Source organism: Pogoniulus pusillus, chromosome 19, assembly GCF_015220805.1.
Source record: "Pogoniulus pusillus isolate bPogPus1 chromosome 19, bPogPus1.pri, whole genome shotgun sequence".
Taxonomy (NCBI): domain Eukaryota; kingdom Metazoa; phylum Chordata; class Aves; order Piciformes; family Lybiidae; genus Pogoniulus; species Pogoniulus pusillus.
Genome location: NC_087282.1, coordinates 13,945,448 through 13,957,812, shown reverse-complemented (window position 1 = coordinate 13,957,812; position 12,365 = coordinate 13,945,448). Strand labels below are relative to the sequence as shown.

Below are 12,365 nucleotides of genomic sequence, written 5' to 3'. Positions count from 1 at the left end.
CCTACATAACTGGAGATAACGGCTTTATCAGAACTGGAAAAGAACAAAGACACATGAAATCCACATTATCTTCCTTAAAACATTCTCCCTGTGCATCCTCCCTTTGCCCAGCTCCCCGCCCAGCTCAGTCCTCAGGAGCTGCAGCACTCATCTGAACGTCTGCCAGCAGAGGAAGCGAGCAGTTTCCACACTCACATCACGCCACAATGTGGGAATTCAGGAAACAACACAAGAAAGGGGTCCCGAATAACTGTTCCAGCACTGTCGGGCCAATTTATGCAATCATACAAAAGGCCACAGGAGATGTGCTAAAATGCACGAAAGAGCAACATTGCAACGGCAACTAGTTCAAAGTGGGAAAATAAATCTTGCGCTGATGAAGTGTTTGGATGACTTGGAATTGCTCCACCTACAATTTCTTAAGAGGTTGTCCTTCACATTCCTTAAAATTCCTCCATCTTAAAAGTTCCTCCCTCCAGGAATGGCTGTAACTCGGCCAGCCTTTGTCTACAGCAGCTGGAGCTCAGGAAGCTGCTGCTATTATCCCTCATGTAGATACAGATGCTCAGTGCTGCATACATTCAGTGCAGCTGAGAAAGGTAGAAATTAATTTCAGTGGACCTCTGATCTCAGGCCAGTTTAACAGAGCTTTTCTTGTCAGACATAAAAATAAACCATTACCAGTACTCAGAAGTGCCATTTAGCTCTTGGGACCAGACAGTTTGTCCCCACCACCACCAGCATTGGGGCTTCTAGTCTGTAAATACACTGGTGGGTGAAATAATGACCCTTCAGTAAATAAGCAGTAATGCAATAGTAAAAAGGATAAGAAGAGAAGATGAGTCGAAGTTTACTAGGTGAAGAGGAGCAAGGAACATGCAATTCTGATAAGCAAGATTGCTTTATCTTTCTTGCCATAGAAGCCAAACAGCTGGAGAGGTACATTAAAAAAAAAAAATTTTAAAAAAGTAAATTAACAAATACATCAGGAAATACAGATCAAAATGAGATTGGGATGTTTGTTTCAAAACAGCACAAGAATCACAAGAAATGCGAGGAGAAGGCACCAAGGTACAGGACAGTGAAGTGATTTCTCCAAAGTTGTGCTGGGAGTTCAGTCTAGACTTAGAGTCTTTGACAGTTACAGGACACAGGACATGCCTTGCTGTCTGCATGTATGGAGAACCCAGGTGTACAGCAGTGCAGCTCTTGCTGCTGTTTTATCACTGGGTTGGATAGCATACATGGCCATTTTTAGGCTGTACTCAGAGGATTTGATGTTGGTGCTATAATCAGTCCCAAGCTGTAAAAAAAGTTCCTACCATTGGGTACAGCTGGAGACCAACAAGGATTTTTGAAGAGAAACAACATTAATCAGACAGACATGAATTATATTTAAAGTCAAATAACATTTGCCAACGGAAGGTAATGACAGGTATTCACAGACCAGCAACACCAGAAATAACTACCATGAAACCTGACATGTACAGAAGCACTATAAAAACTCTCATTTTCAAAACACAGGAGTTATGCACTAAGTATTCCTCTGTCCTTCACAAGTAATCCCTGTGTCTCTCTACACTGGTTTATTATTCAACCAATCTATACGATAAAGATTCAATGACCACAACATTTCTGGAAGGGAAGTAATTGAGACAGGGACTTTTGCACAGCCAAGTTCATCCATTGTGATTTACACTGTAACATTGCTCCTGCTGATCTCAGGTTTTGTATGCCAATGCACATGGACATAGCACCCCCAATGAAGTGTAAGTCAATTTCAGAGGTTGCTTGGGTGAGGAAAGGGTCTGCACAGAAACAGGGGGGGCAAAGCAACAGCTTACCACGGTGAAATGCAATACAGAGGTCAGCAGTGATGTGTCACCCAGGAACTGATTGGTCAAGTACCACCTGTAAAGAGAATTATTCTAACTACTGAAGCTTGGCCCCTTTTTAGGCAGAATTTCAGAAGAAAGCTGTGTAACCAGAAGAGTGACAAACACCTGCCATCTGTAGAAAAACACATTGAATGTTTCTGCTTTGTTCCAAATGCATTCACACCCCAGTCCCCTAGGTTTAGAGGTAGTTTTGGCAACATAAAAACAGTGGGGGTAGTCTGGACAAAAGGACTTCCTCCACTGCTCTTCTCCTGAAGTACAATTGATGCCTATCATGTCAACAATTTCAATGTACATAGTTGGGCCATCTCCCCAGTTTCTCTTCAGTCTAGCTTCTCAGTCCTCTTTATAGTGAGATGTCTCTTCAAAATCTGCTGAAATTAATTAAAGGGTTCCCTCAGTTTCCAGTAGATTTGAATCAGAGTGAACTCTAAGATTAAGCAACAGAGGCCCTGCACTTCCACAGTCCTTGTTTGCTCTCAAAGACTAAAGAATGTAAGAAATCACAAGAGAGTGAGATACACAGCAGATCTTGCAGCAAAAAACATACCTAATAATCCTGATATTTCAGTGACCATAAAGATTAAGGGGGGAAAACCACGGTTAATTTGAAACCACAAAGCCTAACGTCTTCAAGATCTCCAGGACCTAGAATGGTGCTGGTAAATATTGGTAAATATCATGAGAGTGGGGCAGAAGGGCTGCTTTTTGATCTAAAGCTTTTGCAACTCAGTTTCAACACTGATGTCAGAAGCAGACTCAGAACTAAGAAATGAAAGAGACCCATCCAGAGTAATCTTGGCTGGAAGCACCTTCCAACAAATTCCAATAGGAAAGTTAAAAGCATGGTCTCAGTGAAACAAGTAGCACCATACAGATACTAGAGTTCTACAAATGGTAGGAGGACCATCTTCCCCCAGTACAGAAGCTGTCCTGAATAGTAAAGAGATTATTTTGAACATTACAGAGAAATGAAAGGAGAAATAATGTTACCTACAAAACGACAAAATACATTGGAACAAAGTACATTACCTTCTGTTAAATAATTGCTTCAAAAAGCAACAATTCTCATTTTTCCCAGCACACAGTTGTGCTCCTAAAAACAATCTTTTTCCTGCAGTAAGCTACAAAAACGCTGATCATTAGAGACAGCAAGACATCAAGTTACAAATAACTGATTAATATTTCATTTTCTCAGAAATAAGAACTATGGAGCAAAGTATGATTGGATTTTACAATCAATTTCTGAAGCTGCTGCCACATTCTGAGGAGCACCAGCACTCTCTGCTGGTGATCTCTGCTCAATCCTTATCTCAAGGGACAATGAGGAATGAAAATGCAAGATACTTTTTGTATAGAATATCTGATTTTAATGGGTGATTTATAAGTAGATAGGGAACTAATTAAACAGTAGCTCTAGAAGCTTTCTTTGGGGGGGGAACAATACAGACATTACAAAGAAAGTATTTATACTGGGCAATCATCTTTCACTGAAAGACATTTCACTGCCACAAACATCTGATGTTTAATGCTTCTCTCTGCAAAAAGCACTTGTGCTGTGCTGGAGCACAAAGACAAGCTGGTGTGAGAAGTTCCCATGATGCCAAATCCCTTCACTCTACCTTGACTTTCCATCAATTTCAGAGCTATGCCAAGAAAAGTAGCTCTCCTTAAAGAGTCCTACTGTAACATCAGCATCTTTCCCTAGAGCAGTCACAGTGGAAATGCTACTGTGTTTTAATCAAAGCGAACCTGCTCCCAGCCCCATCTCTGCTGCATCCTTTTTCAAGAAGACGGAAAAACTTAGACTCCCTTTCCCCAGCATGCACCCAAACCTTGTCCACACCCCTCCTGGACTGCTTTTCTGCAACCAAGCCAGAGACTCACAGGAACAAACAGATTAGGAGCAAACAAAAAAAATGCAAAAGCAAAGCCAAGTACCTAAGTGACAGCTGTCCCACTTTCCAAACTATGCACAGATCAGGCATCAGGAAGAAGGGTTAAAGCCTGGCAAATTGAATCCATGTGCAGCTCATGAAAGTGTGGGAAACAAAAGAGACAATGTGAGTTAAGGACAGAGTATTCATTAGCAAAGGACTCAAGTTTCTTGGCTTTTGCTGGGCTGCTTCCCAATGGCCATTTTTCAAGGTAGCTTTTTGTTCTTTACTTTTGAACACAGTTCTGGAAAGACTTCATACTCTTTGCTAGCTAACGAACTAAAGCTCAGTACATGTTGAACTGTTTAAAATTATTTGTCTTTTTAATCCTCTGGGGGCAAGAGGGGAGAACAATGTCAGATTTTTTTTTCTGCTGGGCTTTGGATCAGAGCTTTGTATGACATTGCTGATCCAAGGACCTCAGACACCTTCATAAATATTCATTTAAACTACAGTATTAAACATATAAAGAAACCCAATGTTTGAAAAATAATAAATGAAACTCCATAATGCAGCCCTATAAATTTGGTTCACAGTAAAACTCTTACTGGACAATGGCTCCCAAGCTCTGAGCCACTGCCCCATCTTAGCTCTGCAGTGCTGGGGCTGGACCTGCCACCCCTCCTTTATAAACACTTTCAGACACTCAGCAACCTCTTAATGAGAATGGCTTAAAAGGGTTTGGGATGCTGAAGAGATTCAGTTTTTGGGATGCTGAAGAGATTCAAGAGCAACACACCTTGGAGAAAAGGGTCCCAGTCATTCATAGGGAGGGGCCTGGAGTCTCCATTTATTCCACTTGAGGGATGACATAGGAGCATGAGGGCCCAGTGCTCCCAAAACCCTGTGGCAGTTCTATACCCCTCCATCACACAGCAAATTCCCTGGGCCAACATTCTGAAAGTAGCTCCATATCTGGCAGGACATAAATACTACCTTCTGCTTTATAAGGTTCCCACAGATGAAATGACTCTTGAAAACCTGACCTTTGCTTCTGAATTTTGGTAATGCTGGAACTTAGTGGGGAACCGATTTGCTGTTCAGCCAAGAAAAAGCAGCAATTAGGGTGAAGTTCTGCAAAATGCAGTTAAAATAGCAGGTTAAAAATTGAAACCCTAGGTCTATTTCACTGTGTGCATCAGTTGATATCTGCATATTAAGTGTAGCAAGATGCACAGCATTTTGCTTTGAATGCTTTACTTTATTAAGTAAAAAATGGGAAGAACAGCTCCTGAATTAGAGAAACAGCTAAAAGCCCTAAAGGGAACAAATGTAGTCATGAAAATAAGCAACTTTTAACATAATTGTAAGTCAAAGTCAGAAATACTTGTCCTAATGCATTCTGCTCCTGACAAATCACAGCTTCAGAACAACTTCCCATCTGCAGAGTCTCAAGGAACTTTTTAAGCATTCAGGGATCACAGACACTTGGCTGAGAGGAACAGAGTGACAGCCAAATGCCAAGCACAGGGCTGTAAAACACTGCATGAGGAACAGAGATTCCTGCCTAAAGGACTGCAACAAATTTCCCATTGCACAGAAGGACAATAGATTTCAAACTTTAAGTTTTCTGCTTTTCAAGAACATTACTATTTTGGACATGACAGGACCCAGCAAGAAATTGCTGACCTGCAAGGAATGAGAAGATGCTAAAAGACTTGAGAACTTGAGTAACAGCAGGAAATTAACATGATTACTTTGTTTTATTAATTCTACATGCCAGACTGCTCTGAAATATTCTCCTCCCACACTCATACCCACACCTTTACCTTAGTACCACACAAATTCTGGATTCAACTCTGTCCCTTGATCATTAATGCAGACTCCTAAGCTTCAGACTTCAAAGAAACGCACATGGAAAGTCACAGGCACAAGACTGGAACAGTGTCAAAATCTCCCAGTGCAGGAACCTCCAACTCCTGTTTGGCTTCACTGTCCAAATATCTTGTTCTATCAAGACTAGGAAAACCAATGATTTATGTAGGGCTTCCCACAGATTAAGTTAATAAGGGAACCCAACAGTGCCTCATCTCCTTCCGCCTTCCAAGCACTGGTAAATGAAAAGAAATGGGAATGTCTCCCGGGGTAAGGGAAAGACGTGAGCACTCTGCAAATGTGCAAGGGAAGAAACCAAAGGCTTCATTGTGTGGATATGCACTTCTCCAAGAACCCTCTTCCCTTCTTCTCCCTCTCATAAGCAGTAAATGATAGTGCTCTTAGGGAAATTTGGTTCAGTTGTAAAGCTTCACCCACGGCACACCACGTCACCAAGAATGGTGGTGTCTTCATGGGTTTTCTTCTGTATTTTTGATTCCTTTGTCCCTCCCTGATTTCTTCTGTTCTCACCCTCCCTCTTTCTGCTGCTCACAATGTCTGGACTCATGCTTCCTTATTTCTGTAGGTTCCTTTCTGTCACTTGTAGTACATTTTCAGTATCAGCAGCATTACTCAGAGCTCCAGTCATGCCTTACTACTAAACACTTCCAGAATGAGAGACTGAATTACAGTTTAACACCACATAAATGAAGAAATGACAGCACAGACAGATTAAGATACAGGTCTCTCCAAAACCCTTAGGGACTCACTTTAATCTAACTTGCTATCAACTTCTCTCTGAGTTGCATTTGAAAATGACACCAGTATTCCTCAACCAAGATCAATAGACAATCATAGAGACACTTTGGCCTTTTTCAGCTCTATTTGTGGCTGCCAACTTTCAAGGAAATCACCTAACACCAAACTAACACAAGTGCAGTTTCTTCAGTGGTAAGAAACATGCTACAGCTTATCAAAGTCAGGTATTTTCATCAATAAGATGGTCTACACTTGCTCTGAGCTCAATTGGATGTTACAATGGTGAAGTGTAAGAAGCTATTGTACACAAACATGCTTCAAAGTCCACTCGTCTACCCCTCATGATCCCTCATAAAACATCAGGCTAAAGTGACAGTACCAATGGCATATGGTGTTAGGATGCCAGGATTTATTTCCTGAGAAGGTGAACTATAAAGCCAAACTCAGAAATTTCTCTGCCTAATCAGAACATTGCAATTAGGTCACTGTTGAACACAAATCAGAGCAAAAACATTCCCACAGAATAAGCAATAGGTGACAGCAGGTATTTGGAATGAGAACAGGGATTTCATCCATGTAGCATAGCTGCTGAATTATGCAGATAAACAGCACTCCTGAGAGGGTCAGCATAAACAGGGACAGGATACACAGACTCTGTTTAGCACTACCAATCAAGAGCCTGAATTCCCAAACATGAAAGTTCACATCCAACTTGAATGAAATTTAACAGCATGTTCACAGCAAGTTTTGGGATCAGAATTCTATTTAGGTCATGCATGAATTTGATCCAGGCCACAATTTTCCTTGTACCTCCTGAGCTCTGGTTTGAGCAACACTTTTAATTTCCAATAAGTTCTGCTAAAACCCCAGATCAGTTCTGCGCCTAATCTTGCTCAGGTCAGGCTGTACACTCTGGTGCACCTCTGGAGATGAGATCTCTGTTCAAACAAGATAAGGGATTTCAGTAGGAGAACACTCTCTACACTGGTCACAGAAACCGACCCTCTCCCTCCCACGAGTCCTGCAGAGGCACCAGGAAGTACCTGCTGTTGGGGCAGACAGGTCAGGAGAGTGAAGATTTGTGAGGTAATGGGATACTGCTCTGATCAAGGAGATTAGGTTACAAGGCATTGCCTTTGAAGACTGGCTCCTTCAGCATGGCACTTCGGTTTACAACTGGGGATTCCTTTTAATTAGATTGGACTCTTAATTATTTATGACTCATTATCCACAGAAGCTGTGCAAACTCTAAGCCTTAAAAAGGATAACTAGAATAATCATATTCTTACCTCTTTTGTAAAGTACCTTGAACCTTCCTGATGAAAAATGCTAGGATGGGATTAGAAGTTTAATGAATAATTATCATTAAATAGTGGAATAAAAATGAAATGGAATTTGCTATTTTATACAGTATTAAGTATGAATTGAGGATCATTTATCAAAGATGACACTAAGAATTTTAACGTGAAAATTGAATGGGGATCTTTATGCATCTCACAATGGAAGATTCCAGGTGAGGATGACAAGGTCCAGAGTCACAACAACCTCCCAGGTGCCTGCAATATGCAAGCACTGGGCTATCTTACCCTAAGTCAGTCCTTGGCTACAACACCCAGCAAAAACAATGGGTCTTAAAGATCATCTGAGTTCCTGTGTCCACCACAGCTTCTCCACACTAAAGATCTAGTCTTTCAGCCCTCACCTTCCCCAGAAAGTATCCTGGAACTGAGACAGATGGGATTTACAGTTCTGAAAACCATGTGGTAAAAGTCACGGTGAATATTTATGGGCCTCTTTTTATCAGCCCGTTAAGGAAAGGCACAAACTTCCAACCTGAGGCCAGACCAGGAAGCAGCAGCAGCAATGATGGCTAAATCCAGAGACTTAAGGGGCTGCTGAGAACTCCGTTCCCTACCAGGAAAGGTGCAAATGCAAAGCTTTGAACTTCTGAGGAATTACCACCTTCAGACTGGCGTTTTGTTCTCTGAGAGATCAAAGCAGGACGATTTGGAGTCATTTCTCCTTAATTAAGAGTTTGGGCCGATGTGGATCAGCTCCTGTGGGTGTCTGGGCCAGGGATTCTAGAGTTATGAGGAGGGGACAAAGCTTGCAGCAGGGGCAGAGGCCTCGGAGCTGTGGGTAGCAAAACATTCCCTTGCATCGCTTGGACTTGAAAATGGACCAGGAAGGGGACTGGACTGTTCTGCTATCTCCTTCACACCAACTCCCCTGTCCCCACTGCCTCATTTACCAAACAGTCTCTATCACAAGCCCTCACAACCTTCTCACTTCTTCCCTTGCCCATGAAAAGACGGTGCCCGCGATGACCCCCAAGTACTGGACGCAGTCTCGGGGACGAGAGGGTGCAGGCAGAGCCACAAAACTGTCCTACGCCCACACACCTTGCCCTGAGGAAATGGTTGGCGGAGAGACACGGGAGCCCCTTCCCCGGACTCCCAAGGGACACCCCCTACCTTGGGAGCGTCGCGGGGCCATGCAGCCCCGTCCCAGGAGTGGCGAGGAGGGGGCAACGCTGTGAGGGCGAGCCGGCATTGACCTCAAGCTGGAGGCGGGGGGCGCGGACAAGGGCGGGATGCCCAGAGGGCCAGAGCCAGCGCGCCCGTTAATCGGGAGCCGCCGCTGCACGCCCCCGCCTCAGCGGCCCCTCCAGTGGGGGAATCCCAGAGCCGCTCCCGCTGCACCTGCCCCCGAGCTTGGCATCCCGGCTGGGCAGGGCAGCCACGGACCTCTCCCCGTCTCCGAGGCCCACAGGGGCAGCAGCCCCTCCAGCAGCCGGCCTCGCAGCGGCGGCCTGACCCTCCTTCCCCCCCCACCGCCAGCAGCCGCTCCTTACCCCGCGGGCGCCTGCCCCAGCGGCCGCCCGCTCATCCATCTTGCTCCTCTTTCCTCCGAGGTGACAAAGCCGGCATGACAATGAGAGAAACCGAGGAGCTCTGGGAAGTGCCTACCCCAGATTCAGTTATTAACTTTCAACAGGCGGCTGCAACTACGGCCCCCGGCATCCCCCGCTGAGCCGGCGCCTGCAAAGGCGGCCGGGAAGTGTAGTCCTCCCGCCCCGCCGCCGCCCCCCGCCAGCCCGCCGGCCGGAGCTCCGGCCCGCCCAGAGACGAGCGCGAATACCGGCGTCGCTGCGGGGCCGTAGGGCGGAAGGGAGCTGGTTTGGTAGCCTTGTGTAGGTTTCCACAGGGTGGCTGATGAAGGAGAGGTGATCTAGGCGGTTCCCATAGAGGCAGTTCATCTCCAGCAGGCCAGGAACACACCTGAGGGCCTCAAAGTGCCAAAGTCCTCGATGAGACATTGTGTGAGCTGTGAGGCACACCAAGGCAAGCATCAAAGGGAACACAATGAAAAGGAGGGAATGGAGATGCCGATCCTTCCCTCAGGAAAGAAGGATTCCCTCACCGCCGTCATGGCGTCCCTCACAAAATGGCCGTTGCCCTCAGGAGGCCCCGTTCCTCGGGAAGCAGCCCCTCAGCAAATCGCTGTGGCGTTTTAGCAGTGACAAAGGTATGTTTGCCACAGACGGCCTCCTGATCTGCAAATATTTACCATCTCCTGGGTCCCCTCTGCCACATCAGGATTGATGTCCCTTCATACTAGGAAAAGTATCTTCCTTAAGAGGGTCATCAGTGCCTCGCCCAGGCTGCCCAAGGCAGTGGAGGTGTCTCCATCCCTGAAGAGATTTAAAAACTGCGTGGATGTGGTGCTGAAAGACATGGTTTAATGGTGGTCTTGGCAGTGTTTGGTTTATGGTTGAACTTGATGAACTTAAGTGTCTTTTCCAACCTATCCAATTCTATGATTCTGTGTTCCTGCCCATGGCCACAGAGCCACCAGTGCTAAGGCATCTGGTTAGACCACACCTTGAGTCCTGTGTTCAGTTCTGGGCCCCCCAGTTTAAGGGACGTTGAGATGCTCGAACGTGTCCAGAGAAGGGCGACGAGGCTGGTGAGAGGCCTTGAGCACAGGCCCTATGAGGAGAGGCTAAGGGAGCTGGGATTGGTTAGCCTGGAGAAGAGGAGGCTCAGGGGTGACCTTATTGCTGTCTACAACTACCTGAGGGGTGGTTGTGGCCAGGAGGAGGTTGCTCTCTTCTCTCAGGTGGCCAGCGCCAGAACAAGAGGACACAGCCTCAAGCTACGCCAGGGGAAATTTAGGCTGGAGGTGAGGAGAAAGTTCTTCACTGAGAGAGTCATTGGACACTGGAATGGGCTGCCCAGGGAGGTGGTGGAGTCGCCGTCCCAGGGGCAGTTCAAGGCAGGGTTGGACATGGCACTTGGTGCCATGGTCTAGCCTTGAGCTCTGTGGTAAAGGGTTGGACTTGATGATCTGTGAGGTCTCTTCCAACCCTGACGATACTGTGATACTGTAAACACCTTTTCCAAGTACCATTAGATTGCATGTTTTACAACACTGAAACCCTTTCTCTACATCCTGCAGCTAACAGTACATTGTAAATCTACAGGGAGACACCAATGTGAGACCTCATATATTTTTCCCTAGGAGAAACTTAAATTCTTTACAGCAAATTTAAAGTCTTTCCTATTGGATTTTTTTATCATTTCAGCCATGGGGATTTAAGTTCTTTCTGTTTCATCTGGGTCTTATTATCAGCCCAATTACATGCTAAAGCTATTCACTTCATAATTCTATGATTCTATGAGCTTTTTAGGACAGTTTTATCTCTTATCTCTCTCACAGCATTTCTAGTGAGCAATGTTTCTTGCCCCTAGAAGACTCTCTATAGAAGTAATGAAAATGTGAAACCAGATCTGTCAAAGATTCAGGTCTAGAAGAGTCACCAGTAAACATGCCAAAATAATCTAGGAAGACCTGTGTGACTCCAGAGGGTTTAAAATTTAGTGAGCGAAGGAACCTTGAGATGCCATAAGAATACTTTATCACTGCAATAGCCAGGTACTAAAATGTATTAATAGGAAAAGCTTTAAAAACATCTGGAAACTCTGTCACTCAGGTAATCAGCTGCTGCAGCCTTGTGTTGAGATCTTTCACCCATTTTTCTTTAGCCTATAAAGCCGAGCATGTCTCTGGCCTCGTTGCACAAACTTTGCTATGTTGAGCACACAGCAGTGGACATTACCTTAGTTAAAACAAACCATGTGGGAACAAAAGAACATTTTAGAGATGTGAATAGCAAGCATCCAAAATCAGGTGTAAAATGCTTTTCAGCACAGATACCTGCTTTTGTGAAGCATTACTTCTTGCCATATTTGATTACAGACAGCTCTGTTTTGTTGCTTTTGATGAAGAAGGGAAAAAAACACAATAGTTAGTGGTCACACATCAACCTTTCAGGGTAAATACCAAAAGAGTTATGGAGGGGAAGTCTGCTGTTGCTCTGTGGAAATCCAGGAGCACAGGGGTGGAAGAGTGACACTAAAATGGGTTGCACTGTCACAAGGCCTTTTATGTCAGAGCCAGACAAGAATGATCTATTATAAAACGTGGTGGAATGTTTGTTTTTTTAGCATTGGATTTCCAAAATCATAGTCTTTTTGTGGCCAACAAGCTCTCTCCTTTCTTTGCCTCCTTAGTGCAGCTGTCGGAGGTCTGCACCCCTGCCTGGAAAACATGAGTAGCAGCAAGAAAGCAATCCTAGCAAGAATCTGCATCACTCATGCGTAAGCAAACAATGCTTGGGAGATTTACAAAGGAGGGGAGGAGGAAACCACAGTGCTGCAGTCATCTACATTATTTTGAGTTTTTTGTTTTTCCAATAGTCACTTGTAGCCTTAAAGTGTATATCTCTCATACACAGCTTTATTTGGTTTAACTTCAGCGTTACTGGGTTTGAATTTGCATCCCACTGACAGCAAAATCTGGCACTAGACTGGTTCTGTGTAGAACATATTTTTGTTTTGTTTTGTTGATGTATGTATAAATTAACCTAAGTGTTGTGGCTTACTGGTTACCT

General features: G+C 44.6%; 1 protein-coding gene across 1 annotated transcript in view; it reads right to left on the bottom strand.

Annotated features, from left to right (window-relative positions):
* AMOT (angiomotin) overlaps positions 1 to 9,404 on the bottom strand; it is a 61,527-nt gene extending 52,123 nt beyond the window's left edge. The window contains exon 1 of the mRNA XM_064159392.1: positions 9,264 to 9,404. The gene's annotated coding sequence lies outside the window, so the exon portion shown is untranslated. The remainder of the gene's footprint in view (positions 1 to 9,263) is intronic.
* Positions 9,405 to 12,365: the final 2,961 nt, after the last annotated feature.